Genomic DNA, 15,060 nt, shown 5'->3' on the forward strand with positions numbered 1-15,060 from the left:
CTTTCAGTTTGTCGCCGCTTAAATAAATCAACAGGCCACTCCACTTCCTCCACGATTAATGTCCGCACAAAAAATTAGAAATGATTCCTCGTGCCGCTAAAAGTGGTCGGAGAAAAATAAGACGTTAAAGAAAAAAATCACAGCTGGCCTCACGGCAAATCATTCAAATTGCCATGATTAATTTATAATGAGCAGCAACACATAGCCATTGCTTTCTTATTATATTCAAGCAATTATGTAAAGAAGCTCAGAGATCAACATGATTTAAAGATTGGATAACTCGTTAGCAACCTTGCCCACACCCGAAAAGTAAACAGCTTTCTCAGCGATATACATAATGAATTTAAATATATCCGCAATACTTAAACACGGTTATGCTCATTCCTTCGGGGTTCCAACTGGAGGCTCTCGGGATAAATGGAAAGTGTTGTACTCTTATCCTTTAGCATCAGTCTAAAGGGCGTTGAGGACAAGACGCTTAAAAGTGGGTTGTGTGGTCACTGTCTTGTGGTAAATATTGATGGGTCCTTGACTCGCTTTAAAAGGAACTGTTTGCCTATTGATAAACTAACAAATGATGCAGGAAACGCTTCAGGTCTTGCTTGAGGGAATACAGAGAATCAGCGTTCACCACGCACATCACAACCTGTTCCACAGTCCAACAGATCGGCCTTTGGCTAAATCAGAATCATCCCGCATCCAATCTCATCTATTCTTTATATACTGTAACTTGTAAATAAGAGTTCTGATTCTCAGTAGCCTAGTTAGTTAAAATAATTGCATTAATAAACATAATTTAGTCCCTTTGAACATGATTAAATCATCTCTCGCTGTTCTCTCTTAAGAGGCCCGGTTTAATTTTTGACATCTCATCTTGATGTGATTTTGCATTTCCTGAGATATAATCTGGGGAGGGAATGGAATAATTAAGGGCTGGTTGATAAAAGTAATGCTCTTAGTGTAAATATAGGATGTTGCATGACTATTGCGACATCCAGATTACACTAGATGTATTCAAGAGAGAGTTGGATATACTTCTTGGGGCTAACGGAATCAAGGGATATGGGGCGAAAGCAGGAACGGGGTACTGAGTCTGGATGATCAGCCGTGATCATATTGAATGGCGGTGCTGGACCTATTTTTTATGTTTCTATATTTCTATGACTTGTTAATGTGACAGTTCCATCAATATATGTATCAATTGCCTTTGTCAGAGAGGAAGACTTTGCTACTGATTCTACAATTCTACAATTCTACTGAGATTATTAAATACTTTAACCTGTTCTCTTTGTGGCAACTATTTACACCAGAATAATTTGTGATCAGCAAACCAAGTTATACTTGGGTTAGACCAAACAGGATGAGAAGTTCCCTTCCCGATAGAGCACCAATGTATCTAGCTGAATTCTTACAAAACTTCCAGAATTATTTTGCTTATTAATAATCCATTAATTATCAGGTTTCCTTTTAAATTGGGAAGATCAATGTTTATCATCTTGCCATATGGCCAGAGTGGGGGGAGTCGAGAACCAGAGGACATAGGTTTAAGGTGGGGGGGGGGAAATTTAATTGGAACCTGAGGGGTAACGTTTTCACACAAAGGGTGGTGGATGTATTGAACGAGCTGTCTTGGTCATCTTGGGCATGTTGGGCCGAAGAGTTATGGTGCTGTATGACTCTATGGCTCTGGGACTCTAATCCCGAAATATATTGCTCAAATATGAGTATGTAAGTCATTCAAATCATTGGTCTGTGATATTAACGAAATTGAGTTTTCTGTCGGGGCATTTTTTTTTTTTTTTTTCATTACGCTTTGCCTCACCTAATCTCAAAGCCAAAGAATTTGCTCAAAGCTGCCTTGAAGCAATGCACACGGCATTTCCTAACTCTTGAAAGTCAGTGATCCATAACTGCTCACAATGGGGATGGAGTATGTGGTTGGGGTATTGAGAAGATTGAGACCATACTTTGGGAATGCACTGAGGTGTTGCATAAGTGATAGGTTGGGCCACTGCACAAAGCACCCACCCAACCCTTCCAATAAGGTACCACCTACTCAATCTGTGGAAGAGCCTAGGATTCTATATTGACACCATTGGTCACTTCAAGCCTCACAAAACCAGAGTAGAAGTACATCACCCTCCATCCCGAGAGACCATGTACGAAGAAGAGAAATATACCCTACTAAATCTCCTCCTCAGCCTTGCCTGTCCTAATGCTGGGCAATCATTCCTTCTTTAGTCCTGGCAATATACTCACAGATCTTTTCTGTACTTTCTACTGTAATCTCCTATGTTGGCTGTGCCCAAACAATGTAATGTCCGAAGAAGGGTTCCAACCCGACGAGTCACCTATTCCTCTTCTCCAGAGATGCTGTCTGACCCGTTGAGTTACTCCAGCATTCAGTGTCTATCTTCAGTATAAACCAGCACCTGCAGTTCCTTCCGACACAATGCACTTCTTACATTCTACACCTTGGCAAGGCAGGTCTCTCCAGTGCCTTCTTAACCATATTATCTACGCACTTTGTCAACATCACAAATCTGTGGACATTCTCTCTCTGCATACCTTTTTTTCTCTTCACGAGTAAACTTCCTTATCTCCTTCCCTCTGTGACATCCCACAGAGAAATTTATGAACCAGATTATTTTTTTATGACAATCTTATAATTTTATGGTCTCTCGTTACAGCAACTACGTTTTTACTCCAGATTTACGGAGCTAATTCCCCAGATGCGGAAAGATTTGAACTCGTTGCCAGATCATTTAGACACTCGTGATTCTGTGTACTGGATATGCTGGAAGGTAGAGGCGCAATAAATGTCGCCATGCTTTAAATATTGATGACATGACAAACATGACACCAACACCATCACAAATCAAACTGCTTCACGGAATTCTTGCCAAATTCAGAATTTCACCTTCCCTTTCCAAAGGGAATGTTGGCCCAATACTATGACTAGTTCCCCATGTCCCTGCTCTGGCAGAGTTTTTGCCATACGCTGCAAATGCACGATATCCTGAATGTTGCAGGAATAAACTGGGTGGCAAAGTCTCAAACATCTGCTTCTGTAACACTCAGCTAAGTGTCTGGTTGGAACTTAAGGCAGAGCTGAGATCAAAAGAAGTAAGGATCATTACCTCCGCACCCCTCACCCCTCTCCTGATGTTCAAGTGGTTAGAGGTGATACATATGAACCTCTGTCTCACCTGGAAGGACTGCTGGGATCCCGGGATAGATGAGGGAGAGGAGGTATAGGGACAGGTGTTATATTTCCTATTGTTGCAGGGGAAAGTACCTGGGGAGAAGGTGGTTTGGGTGGGAAGGAGTTGCGGAGTGCGTTGCCTCCACTGAAGGTGGGAAGGGGTGGGGGAGGGAAGATGTGACTGGTGGTGGGGTCATGGTGGAGGTGGCGGAAATGCCGGAGAATGATACATTGGCTGCGGAGGCTGGTGGGTTGGAAGGTGAGGACCTGAGGAAGTTTATCCTTGTTCGATCTGGGGGGAGGGGAGCCAGAGTAGAACTACGGGGCACAGAAGAGACGCAGGTGAGGGATACATCTATGACAGCTGTGGAGAAATCGCATTTACTAAATATAGAGGGTATTTTGGATATCCTAGAATGGAAAGCCTTCATCTTGGGAGCAGATGCGGCAGAGACAGAGAAGTAGAGAGTAGGGGATAGCTACTTTGCAAGAAGCAGGGTGGGAGGATACTTGCCTCTATCACTCAAAGTACATTGGCTCAAGTTACAGCATAATAGCAGAGAGGTCATGCTTAAACTGTACAAAATATTATTTAACCATTACCAAAGGATGGGATACAGTTCTGATCATCATTTGCAGATAAAACATGGTAGCACGAGATAGGTTGCCATGATGATGTTAAGACTGGAGATTTATAGTATTAAAGGAGATTAGTAATGCAGCATGGCTTCCTTCAGAAGTGAGCATGTCAAGAGGGGATTTAAGTGAAGTGTACTAAATCAGGGGCAGCATTGACAGAATGGATCGGGAAGACCTATTTCCCCTTGGATAACAATTTATACAAGGAACTATTTATAAAGATTGAAAGTGATTTAGTTCAATCTGAGATGGGTGGTTGTAAATCTGGAAAAGCAAACTACAAAGGCATGAGGTAAGGTTTGGATGTGGTAAGGTGAGGGAAATGGAACACAGCAAACGGAAATTAATACGTAGTGTATATGTAATGTATATCCTAACAGGATATGTGAAGAAAATTACAGCAGGGAAAGTAGTCCAGCCATGGCTAACACTGGAAGTTAAAGATAGCATTAGCTCAAAGGAAAATGCTTACTGCCTTGCTAATAAGCAGGGAACATTTAAGAATTCAGCAAAGCAATGAACAGGAAAGGGAAGATGGACACAAAATGGTGGAGTAACTCAGCGGGTCAGGCAGCATTTCTGGAGAAAATAAATAGGTGATGTTTCGGGTTGAAACCCTTCTTCAGTCTGAGAGTCGGGGGGGGGGGGGGGATGATTAGAGGTATGAAACGGTTCAGAACAAATCAGATCCAGCACCCATGAACAAGGAGAAGTGGAGCCCACAATGGTCCATTGTTGGCTGTGGAAGAAATGATAAGGAAGGGATATATGGATGCGAACGGTGGAACTGGCAGGATAACTAGGGTGGGGGGGGGTGGTCGGAGAGATAGGGGATGCAAGGGTCACTTGAAATTAGAGAAATTAATATTCATATCACTGGGTTGTAAGCTGCCTAAGGAAAAGATGAAGTGCTGTTCCTCCAATTTGCATGTGGCCTCACTCTGGCAGTGGAGGAGACCCAGGACGGAAAGGTCACTATGGGAATAGGAAGGGGAGTTGAAATGTTTGGCAACCAGGAGATCGCATAAGCCAAGGCGGACTGAGCGTAAGTGTTCAGCGAAACGATGACCCGGTCTGTCCCGTCGATATATAGGAGTCCACACTGAGATACAGAAGATGAGGTTGGAGGAGGTGTAAGTGATTCTCTGCCTTATCACATAAGGGCTGTTGTGGTTCCTGGATAGAATCAAAAAAGGAGCTGGAGGGATAGGTGTTGCATCTCCTGTGGTTGAAGGGGAATGTACCTGGGTATGGGGGTAGTTTGGGTGTGAAGAAACACTTACAAGGAAATCCTAGGAGTTTTGCTGAAGTTAATGCTTTGGTGATAGTTCTGTATTCTATTGTCTTGAAGGAACAGATAAAGAAATATTATAGAGATGTACAAAATCAGGAGGGGAATAGATAGGGTGAAGTGCACAGAGTATTTTACCCAGGGTGGGGGGGTCAAAAACAAGAAGACATCAGTTTAAGGTGAAAGGTACAAGAATTAATATGAGTCAAGAGAGTTTATTGTCATGTGTCACAGATAGGACAATGAAATTCTTGTTTTCTGCAGCACAACAGAATATTGTAGGCATAAAAACAGATCAGATCAGTCTGACCATATACCATAGAATATATATATATATATATACACACATAAATAAACAGATAAAAGTGCAATAGGCTGTTATAGTTCAGAGTTTGTTTGAAGTTGTGTTTAATAGTCTGATGGCTGTGGGGAAGCAGCTGTTCCTGAACCTAGATGGTGCAGATTTCAGGCTCCTGTACCTTCTGCCTGAAGTCAGCGGAGAGATGAGTGTGTGGCCAGGATGGTGTGAGTCCTTGATGATGCTGGCAGCCTTTTTGAGGCAGCGACTGCGATAGATCCCATCGATGGTAGGGAGGTCAGAGCCGATAATGGACTGGGCAGTGTTTACAGCTTTTTGTAGCCTTTTCCGCTCCTGGACGCTCAGGTTGCCGAACCAAGCCACGATGCAACCGGTCAGCATGCTCTCTACTGTGCACTTGTAGAAGTTCGAGAGAGTCCTCCTTGACATACCGACTCTCCGTTATCTTCTATAAACTTGAGGGGCAACGTGGACAGGCACTGTACACGGTTAGGAAAAGTTTAGAGGGATATGACCAAATGGGACTGGGTTGGGACTATGGAGGGACAAAGATAAATGGGACTAGCTTAGATCGAGCATCTTGGTCAGAGTGGATGAGCTGGGCCAAAGGGACTTTTCCTGTGCTGTTTGTCTCCATGACTCTTTGAGAGTTGCAAGAATATATTTAAGATTGTGTCAAACTGCAGAACTAGAAGCCAATAGTGAAACTTCAGAATGCTCATTTTGAGTATAAACTCGAGTTTAAAAAAAAATGATGAATATGTGCATACCTGAGAGACAGTTGAAGACAAGGAGGAAAATTGGAGAGATTGTTGAAGTAATTAGTCATTTTAAGTCTCAAAAGTCAAGAGTGTTTTATTGTCATATCTCCCGGATGGGACAATGAAATTCTGACTTGCTGCAGCACAACAGAATATGTGAATATGTAAACATAGTACATAATTGGGGGAAGAGAAAAAAAGGAAAAGTTCAATAAATCACAAATATAGTGCAATAATAATATAGTCTTTTGCAGTTCAGAGCTCAGAGCTTGTTCGTTGTATTTAATGGTGTGTTCAGACTATTATCTGAATGGTGGCCGATTAGGAAAAGGGGAGATGCAACAAGACCTGGGTGTCATGGTACAGCAGTCATTGAAAGTAGGCATGCAGGTGCAGCAGGCAGTGAAGAAAGCAAATTGTATGTTAGCATTCATAGCAAAAGGATTTGAGTATAGGAGCAGGGAGGTTCTACTGCAGTTGTACAGGGTCTTGGTGAGACCACACCTGGAGTATTGCGTACAGTTTTGGTCTCCAAATCTGAGGAAAGACATTCTTGCCATAGAGGGAGTACAGAGAAGGTTCACCAGACTGATTCCTGGGATGTCAGGACTTTCATATGAAGAAAGACTGGATAGACTCGGCTTCTACTCGCTAGAATTTAGAAGATTGAGGGGGGATCTTATAGAAAATTACGAAATTCTTAAGGGGTTGGACAGGCTAGATGCATGAAGATTGTTCCCGATGTTGGGGAAGTCCAGGACAAGGGGTCACAGTTTAAGGATAAAGGGGAAATCTTTTAGGACCGAGATGAGAAAAACATTTTTCACACAGAGAGTGGTAAATCTCTGGAATTCTCTGCCACAGAATGTAGTTGAGGCCAGTTCATTGGGTATATTTAAGAGGGAGTTAGATGTGGCCCTTGTGGCTAAAGGGACCAGGGGGTATGGAGAGAAGGCAGGTACAGGATACTGAGTTGGATGATCAGCCATGATCATATTGAATGGCGGTGCAGTCTCAAAGGGCCGAATGGCCTACTCCTGCACCTATTTCCTGTTTCTATGTTTCTATGTTAATAGCCTGATGGCTGTAGGGAAGAAGCTGTTCCTGAACATGGACATTACAGTTTCCAGGCTCCTGTACCTTCTTCCTGATGGCAATGGTGAGATGAAAGTGTGGCTTTTACTTATTTTCCAACCTCGATAGACCCAAGAGTCTTGGTAGTGCTAGGCTTTCCTGTATAGTATAGTTCTATACCTTGATAAATAGCTGGGAATTTTTTGCCCCTTTAAACACACAATTGTTCAGTTGCCAAGTTCACACATATCTTCAAATACAACCCATGGTCCATTGATGAGAAAATGAATGTCAGAAGTTGTAATATCTTTCAGCATTTGGATTCCAATAATTAATTTTGCTATTTCATATACTGTAAATATACTTTAATTCATATTACCAATTGGAAAGATGCACCATGGGAAAGGATATTTTAATTCTATCTGTGGATCAGATGATGTTCTATGACGCATGATGTTAAACATTTAAACTGTTGTTTAAGTTTGTAAGTATCAGTTACAGAATGTAACACTTTTGCTAAAGTTGATCAAAGCTCAGTTCCAAAGCCAAGAAACGATGATCTGGGAATGAAGTGGGTGTACTAATCATTAGTCATCATCATGTGGACATCATTATGTGTCCTTGATCTTGGAACGGTTGAAGCTAAGCTTTTAGTCACAGTATTGTGCAAGCGGATATTTGTTGTGCAATCACTTCCTTTATATCATTAGATTCTGCTGCTTGTTCTCAAGCAAACTACTGTGAAAATGGAATTGTAAATTATCCTTCCTATTATTAAGATTCACCCTGACTGACAAACCTCTCTGTTGAAAGTTATTTTACTCATATTATTTTTTGGAGAATTATTTTTCATTAAAACTGGCACTTTTTTACACGCTAACTTACTTTTATCTGGAAACTGGACATTCTCTGCAAACTGAACTGCAGTATTTTTGTGTCTTTTTGTCTATAGTCTTTCAGCGATGTATTCCGTAACGATTTTATAAAAGGTTGTTGTTGGTGTACAGTGTTGAGGAATTTCAGCAGTTGGACAAAAACCACATTTATAAGCAGGCAGCACTGTTTCTACCACCATTTCACAGCACTATAGGATGGTTACAGTATTTGTCCCACAGACCTGCATGCTCCACACTGCCTTACTACATTATTTACTTTCAGAGATTTATCGGTCTCTGTTTTGGACCCTAAATTGAACCTGCCTCCACCTCCAGCCTCTGTAATGCATTCAAGTCCCTAGCTTCTAGTCTCATGCTATTTTAAAACATTTATTTCCTAATTTCAGTGTTGATTCTTTTGCCAAATCACCTAAACATGAATCTAGTTTAGTATAGTTTATTGTCATGTGTGCCAAGGTACAGTGCAAAGTTTTTGTTGCGTGCTATCAAGTCATAGAAAGGACTATATAGGATTACAATCAAGCCATCCACAGTGTTCAGATCAAATAATAAAGGTAACACCATCTAGTGTCAGATAAAGTCCAATTAAAGATAGTTCAAAGGTCTCTAACGGGGTACATATTTAGATAGGTGAATGCACAGTCTTTTACCCTGAGAACCTGGGAACATAGGTTTAAGGTGAGAGGGGAAAGATTTAATAGGAACCTGAGAGGCAACGTTTTCACACAAATGGTGGTGGGTATACAGAACAAACTGCCAGAGGTGGTAGTTGAAGCAGGTACTATATGAACATTTAAAAGACATTTGGGCAGGTACATTGATAGAAGTAGTTTAGAGGGATATGGGCCAAATGTGGCAGACATAGATGGGACATCTTGGTTGATATGGACAAGTTGGGCTCTGTGATTCTTTATCTTCCCTAACGTGTATGGTAAATTGAACTGGACACAAGACTCTAATTGTGTTCAGGCCAATACATCATGACTTATTTCCTCGTGTAATCTATGCTCATAAACTCTACATGGCATTCAAATAACTTTGCACATTTGTTTTGTTTTACCCCCTCTAGAATTGTGCTACAGCCCCGATTTATTCCATTGGCTTCATACTTGAAACTCATCACATATAGAAAATAGGTGCAGGAGGCTATTTGGGCACTTCGAGCCAGCACCGCCATTCATTGTGATCATGGCTGATCATCCACACTCAGTAACCCGTGCCTGCCTTCTCCCCATATCCCTTGATTCCGCTAGCCCCTAGAGCTCTATCTAACTCTCTTTTAAATTCATCCAGGGAATTGGCCTCTACTGCCTTCTGTGGCAGAGAATTCCACAAATTCACAACTCTCTGGGTGAAAAGGGTTTTTCTCATCTCAGTTTTAAAAGGCCTCTCCTTTATTTAGAACAAAGATGAGGAAACACTTTTTCACACAGAGTTGTGAGTCTGTGAAATTCTCTGCCTCAGAGAGTGGTCGAGACCGGTTCTCTAGAAACTTTAAAGGGAGAGCTAGATAGGACTCTTGAAGATAGCGGAGTCAGGGGATATAGGGAAAAGGCAGGAACGGGGTACTGATTGTGGATGATCAGCCACGATCACATTGAATGGTGGTGCTGGCTTGAAGGGCCGTATGGCCTACTCCTGCACCCATTGTCTATTGTCTATTCTTAGACTGTGGCCCCTGGTTCTGGACCCCCCCCAACTTTAGGAACATTTTTCCTGCATGTAGCTTGTCCAGTCCTTTTATAATTTTATACGTTTATTTATGATCCCTTCTCGTCCTTCTAAATTCATCATGTGGCACATTATCAAACAGTTATTGGAAGTCCAGGCACACCTTGTCAACCACACTTCCCTCTTCAATCCAATAGTCAATAGTCAGATTTATTCGTCACATACACAATGAAGTGCAGTGAAATGAACTTGCCAGCAGCAGTACAATAAAAAAGAACACACAATACACAATAAAAAATGTAACACAAAACATCCACCACAGCATTCATCACGCACGACGCGCGCGATGTGCCGCGCGCATGATGCGCGCATGGTTCGCATTACGTGCGCTTGGTGCGCATTATGCACGCATGGTGCATGGTGGCGTAGGCAGTGACACGCAGTCGGCGCGGCGCCCCAGGATTTTAGGATGTACAAAATCTTCGGGCGCAATCTGCGTGACTCGCAAATGACTCCCAAGTGGGACAGGCCCTTTAGGTTTCAATCCACGCATGTTGAACTCACAGCTAATTGCAACCATGATCATTTTTGCTTGCGTTTTCCCTCAACACCAAGGAGAGACTCATTAATTATTGGGTTTATCCCTCCATCCATTTTTGAATAAGACTGCAGTCTTCACAGTTTTCCAGACCTGAGTACAGCACAGGGACACAACGTCAGTGCCGAACACGAGGCCAGGACAAATTCCTAGCTGCCTGCATATAATTTATATCCCTCCATTCCCTGCATATCCATATGCCGATCCAAAAGTGCCTTAAATGCCACTATCGTGGCTGCCTCCATCACCTTCCAGCAGCATGTTGCAGGCACTCACTACCCTCTGTGTAAAACCACCTTCTGTGTAAAGTCCTCACGTGCTTGCCGTCTATTTCCACAATTCACCATATTATTTAATTCTAATTGATTGCTTGATATTATCAAATGAGCCCCAGACTTGTAGCAGAATTTCAGTTGTGGAAACTCAAAAAGACTGCAAATACTGGAATTTGAAGCAACAGCGTGTTTAAAACCAATCTGAAATATTTTCCACCACCCATTCATTGACTGCCACTAGGTTAAGACAACTTAAGCTTCTGCTTCTTCCATAGGTATCTGTAAATTAACACAACATAAAGCAGAGTGGTGTAAGGTGTTACAGATTGTAACCATCACCTGTTTCTTCTTTTTGGTGTGGTTTAGTTTAGAGATTAGTTGAGAGATACAGTGTGGAAACAGGCCCTTTGGCCCACTGATTCTACATCAACCATTGACCACCCATAGACTGGTTCTATGTCCTACACACTAGGGACAATTTTACAGAAGACAATTAAGTTACTAACCTGCACCTCTTTGGAATGTGGGAGAAAACTGAAGCACCTAACCCACGCAGTCACAGGGAGGTACACAAAAATGCTGGAGAAACTCAGCGGGTGCAGCAGCATCTATGGAGCGAAGGAAATAGGCGACGTTTCGGGCCGAAACCCTTCTTCAGACTTCAGTCACAGGGAGAACGTGCAAACTCCACACAGACAGCACACACAGTCAGGATCAAACCCAGGTCTATGGGACTGTGAAGTGGCAGCTCTACCACTGTGCCACTATGCTACGGTACCACCTCCTTTCCCCCCACCCCCTACCCCTGTAAGCTAAGCTGCTTGCCACATCTTCTTGGGGTGGGGGATACTGATGTGAGGTGCCATCAACAGTTGTTCCAAAGTTGGGAAAGAATGGATTTTAAGCGGAAGCCTTCTGAGCATGTCTTCAATGATCTACAGTGTTACCCGTTGAGGTTTTTAACACTGTTCCCGGGGGTCTAACCACATCTGCGGTTGGCATTATGTAACAACAGATCTGTCATTCATTTTTCCATACAGGATATTTCACTTCATTCTGGTGTTCCAGTTGGGTTTTTGAAATACAATTTATCTTCTAGAAACATTATTTTACCTGCAACATCAGCTTAAAAGGAAGCGGATTTCTGAATTTGTTGGTTGATGTGGGCAATTGAGAGGGTTTACTGAAATATTACAAAGATACGCTCTCTGACTAGCTGAAGAAATAGGTCAATCACTGATACCACACACAGAGCAGATGTTCTTTGTTTAAATATGCCATTCCTCTCTTTTCTCAAATAAAAACAAAAATTCCTGGGAACTCATATCCAAAGCTCTAGTGTTCCAGTCAAATGTAGCTGTTGGTACTCAGACAATCTGACTTTTTCCCATGGTAGCTTTAACTGACTCATGAGCCAGAATTGAACCATTCTGAATAAGATCTGGTTCACACTTAGTGATGCTATATCCTGTTCGGAACCCATATGGAACTAATTAACAAGCATCTTAAACTGCTCCCTTCTAATCTTTTGGTAACTCACCTTTCTTCACCATTCTTCCATCTTAACGTGCACATAAAAGTAAGAGACAGGGTTTCGCCCTTTAGAAAGAGCAGTTCAGTAGTGCACTGGTAGAGATGCTGCCTCAGTGCCAGAGAGCCTGGTTCGATCCCGACTACGGGTGCTGTCTGTACGGAGTTTGCACATTCTCCCCATAACCGCGTGGGAATTTCCTGAATGCTCCGGCTTCCTCCCACAATAAACAATAGACAATAGACAATAGATGCAGGAGTAGGCCATTCTGCTCTTCGAGCCAGCACCTGCCATTCACCGTGATCATGGCTGACCATCCACAATCAGTACCCCGTTCCTGCCTTCTCCCCATATCACTTGACTCCGCCATCCCTAAGTGCTCTATCTAACTATCTCTTGAAATTCCAAAGACGTTCAGGTTTGTAGGTTAATTGGCTTCTGTAAATTGTAAATTGTTCCCCAGTGCGTAAGATAGTGTTAGTGGGCCAAATTCATCTCTAAAGTCTAAAGAATTGTTTATGTTCATCAAGCATGCTGAGTATACATGTCTGCAAACACAGTCCTTCTAAAGGTCATCCAAAATGGCACCAGACGTAGATTTAAAAAAATGATACAAGATTATCTAACAAAAAGGTAAAATGGCCCTTGCTGGCTTGAAAGAGAATAACTATCAGCCACATGCACAATCTCCACAACTTTTAAAATAATTCTCCACTTCTCCCTAGGCATCATCTCGCATTGTCTCAATGTCAGAAAGATCTTTAATAATAATAATAATAATATAATAATAATTTGTTTATAGGGACAGTGCATATTAATGAACATTTGCATGTAAATATGCGAGATTGTAGCCAATCAGTAGCTAATTTCCGTCTCTAGTCCCAGGCAAAGGTAGGTGAAGTGTCTTGCCCAAGGACACAACGACAGTACACACTCCAAGCAGGATTCGAACCGGCCACCTTCAGGTTGCCAGCCGAACACTTAGCCCATTGTGCCATCTGTCGTCCTTTGCGCCATCTGTCGTCCTTTAGCCATTCCCTTCCATCTTTTTTCTACATTCATGGTGCTAGACGCAGGGGGTAGCAAGGTGGCACAGCGGCAGTGTTGCTGCCCTACAGAGCCAGAGACCCGGGTTCGATCCTGACTATGGGTGCTGACTGTACAGAGTTTGTACGTTCTCCCCGTGACCTGCCCGGGTTTTCTCCGGGTGCTCCGGTTTCCTCCCACGCTCCAAAGACGCACAGGTTTGCAGGTTAATTGGCTTCAGTAAAAATGAACCCACCTAAGCCCAGTGCCAAAGCCCTCATTGATTTGGCGTCGCTCCCTCTAATTCCCTAGATCCTGCTGAATGGTACCTTATGTGCAGGAAAGGCCCAAGGCCCATTATGTAATGTTCAATGTCCGAGGCTTCAGGCGCTTCTGAGTACATCAGCAGCAGGCCCACAATCACATTGACTGTGGACCCACTGTTATCGTCCTAATAATAGTTACAGATTACCAAAAGCTCAGGATCACGTGCAGAAAAGTCACAGATCTGTTTAGATCCTCCAGTTTTTATTTATTTAATTTTATTTGCCCACAAGATTTTTATTTATATTCATAGAAACATAGAAATTAGGTGCAGGAGTAGGCCATTCGGCCCCTCGAGCCTGCACCGCCATTCAATATGATCATGGCTGATCATCCAACTCAGTATCCTGTACCTGCCTTCTCTCCATACCCCCTGATCCCATTAGCCACAAGGTCCACATCTAACTCCCTCTTAAATATAGCCAATGAACTGGCTTCAACTACCTTCTGTGGCAGAGAATTCCAGAGATTCACCACGCTCTGTGTGAAAAATGTTTTTCTCATCTCAGTCCTAAAAGATTTCCCCTTTATCCTTAAACTGTGACCCCTTGTCCTGGACTTTCCCAACATCGGGAACAATCTTCCTGCATCTAGCCTGCCCAACCCCTTTATTGGACTTTGTTGTCAATGTTCACCCCTAATTGCTCCTGAACTGAAAAGGCAGTCAAGAGTAAATATGGTGGTGAGTTTGGAGTCACATATAGCCCAGAACTGGGAAGGAAGGTAGACTTTTGCTCTCATGGACTATAACATTGCAGTAGCTTAATTGTTGCTCTTTCTGAGATCATTTTTTTTTAAGTTCCAGATTTATTTAAGCATTTGATGGAATTCAAACTCTTATCTCCAGATCCAGTAACATATGCTGTTCTGCCACATTCCTAAGTACACTTTTACCCTTCCATCACCGTCTGACTGGCATGCGACCCATATTCAAACCCTTTCTGTGTAAGCCCACATGCCCACTAAATCCCTCTGAGTCTAACCTTGAACACATATCAAACCCATCTTCCCATCATCATTACTAACGCTTCAAAGGCCTGAGGATATTTGTTGCATTGAAGTAGCAATACAAATGCAATTTGTAATCTTAGCTAAATGCCTTGCAACTCTGTACCTTTGCCCTTCACTTCTCTCGTCTCCCTTTAAGTTAGTTATGACGTGCCACCTATACAGGTATATAGTTTGTTGAAAGTGGCATCATAGGTCCATAAGATGGTAAAAAACGCTTTCATCAGTGGCCTTCATCAGTCAGAGCATTGAGCATAGAAGTTGGGAGGTCATGTTGCAGTTGTGTAAGATGTTGGTGAGGCCACAATTAGAATATTGTGTTTTGGGCACCATGTTATAGGAAAGATGTTGTCAAGCTGCAAAGGGTGCAGAGAAGATTTACAGGGATGTTGCCAGGACTAGAGGACCTGAGCTAAACGAGAAGTTGAGCAGGCTATGACCC

The sequence above is a fragment of the Amblyraja radiata genome, chromosome 14 (assembly GCF_010909765.2).
Source record: "Amblyraja radiata isolate CabotCenter1 chromosome 14, sAmbRad1.1.pri, whole genome shotgun sequence".
Taxonomy (NCBI): Eukaryota; Metazoa; Chordata; class Chondrichthyes; order Rajiformes; family Rajidae; genus Amblyraja; species Amblyraja radiata.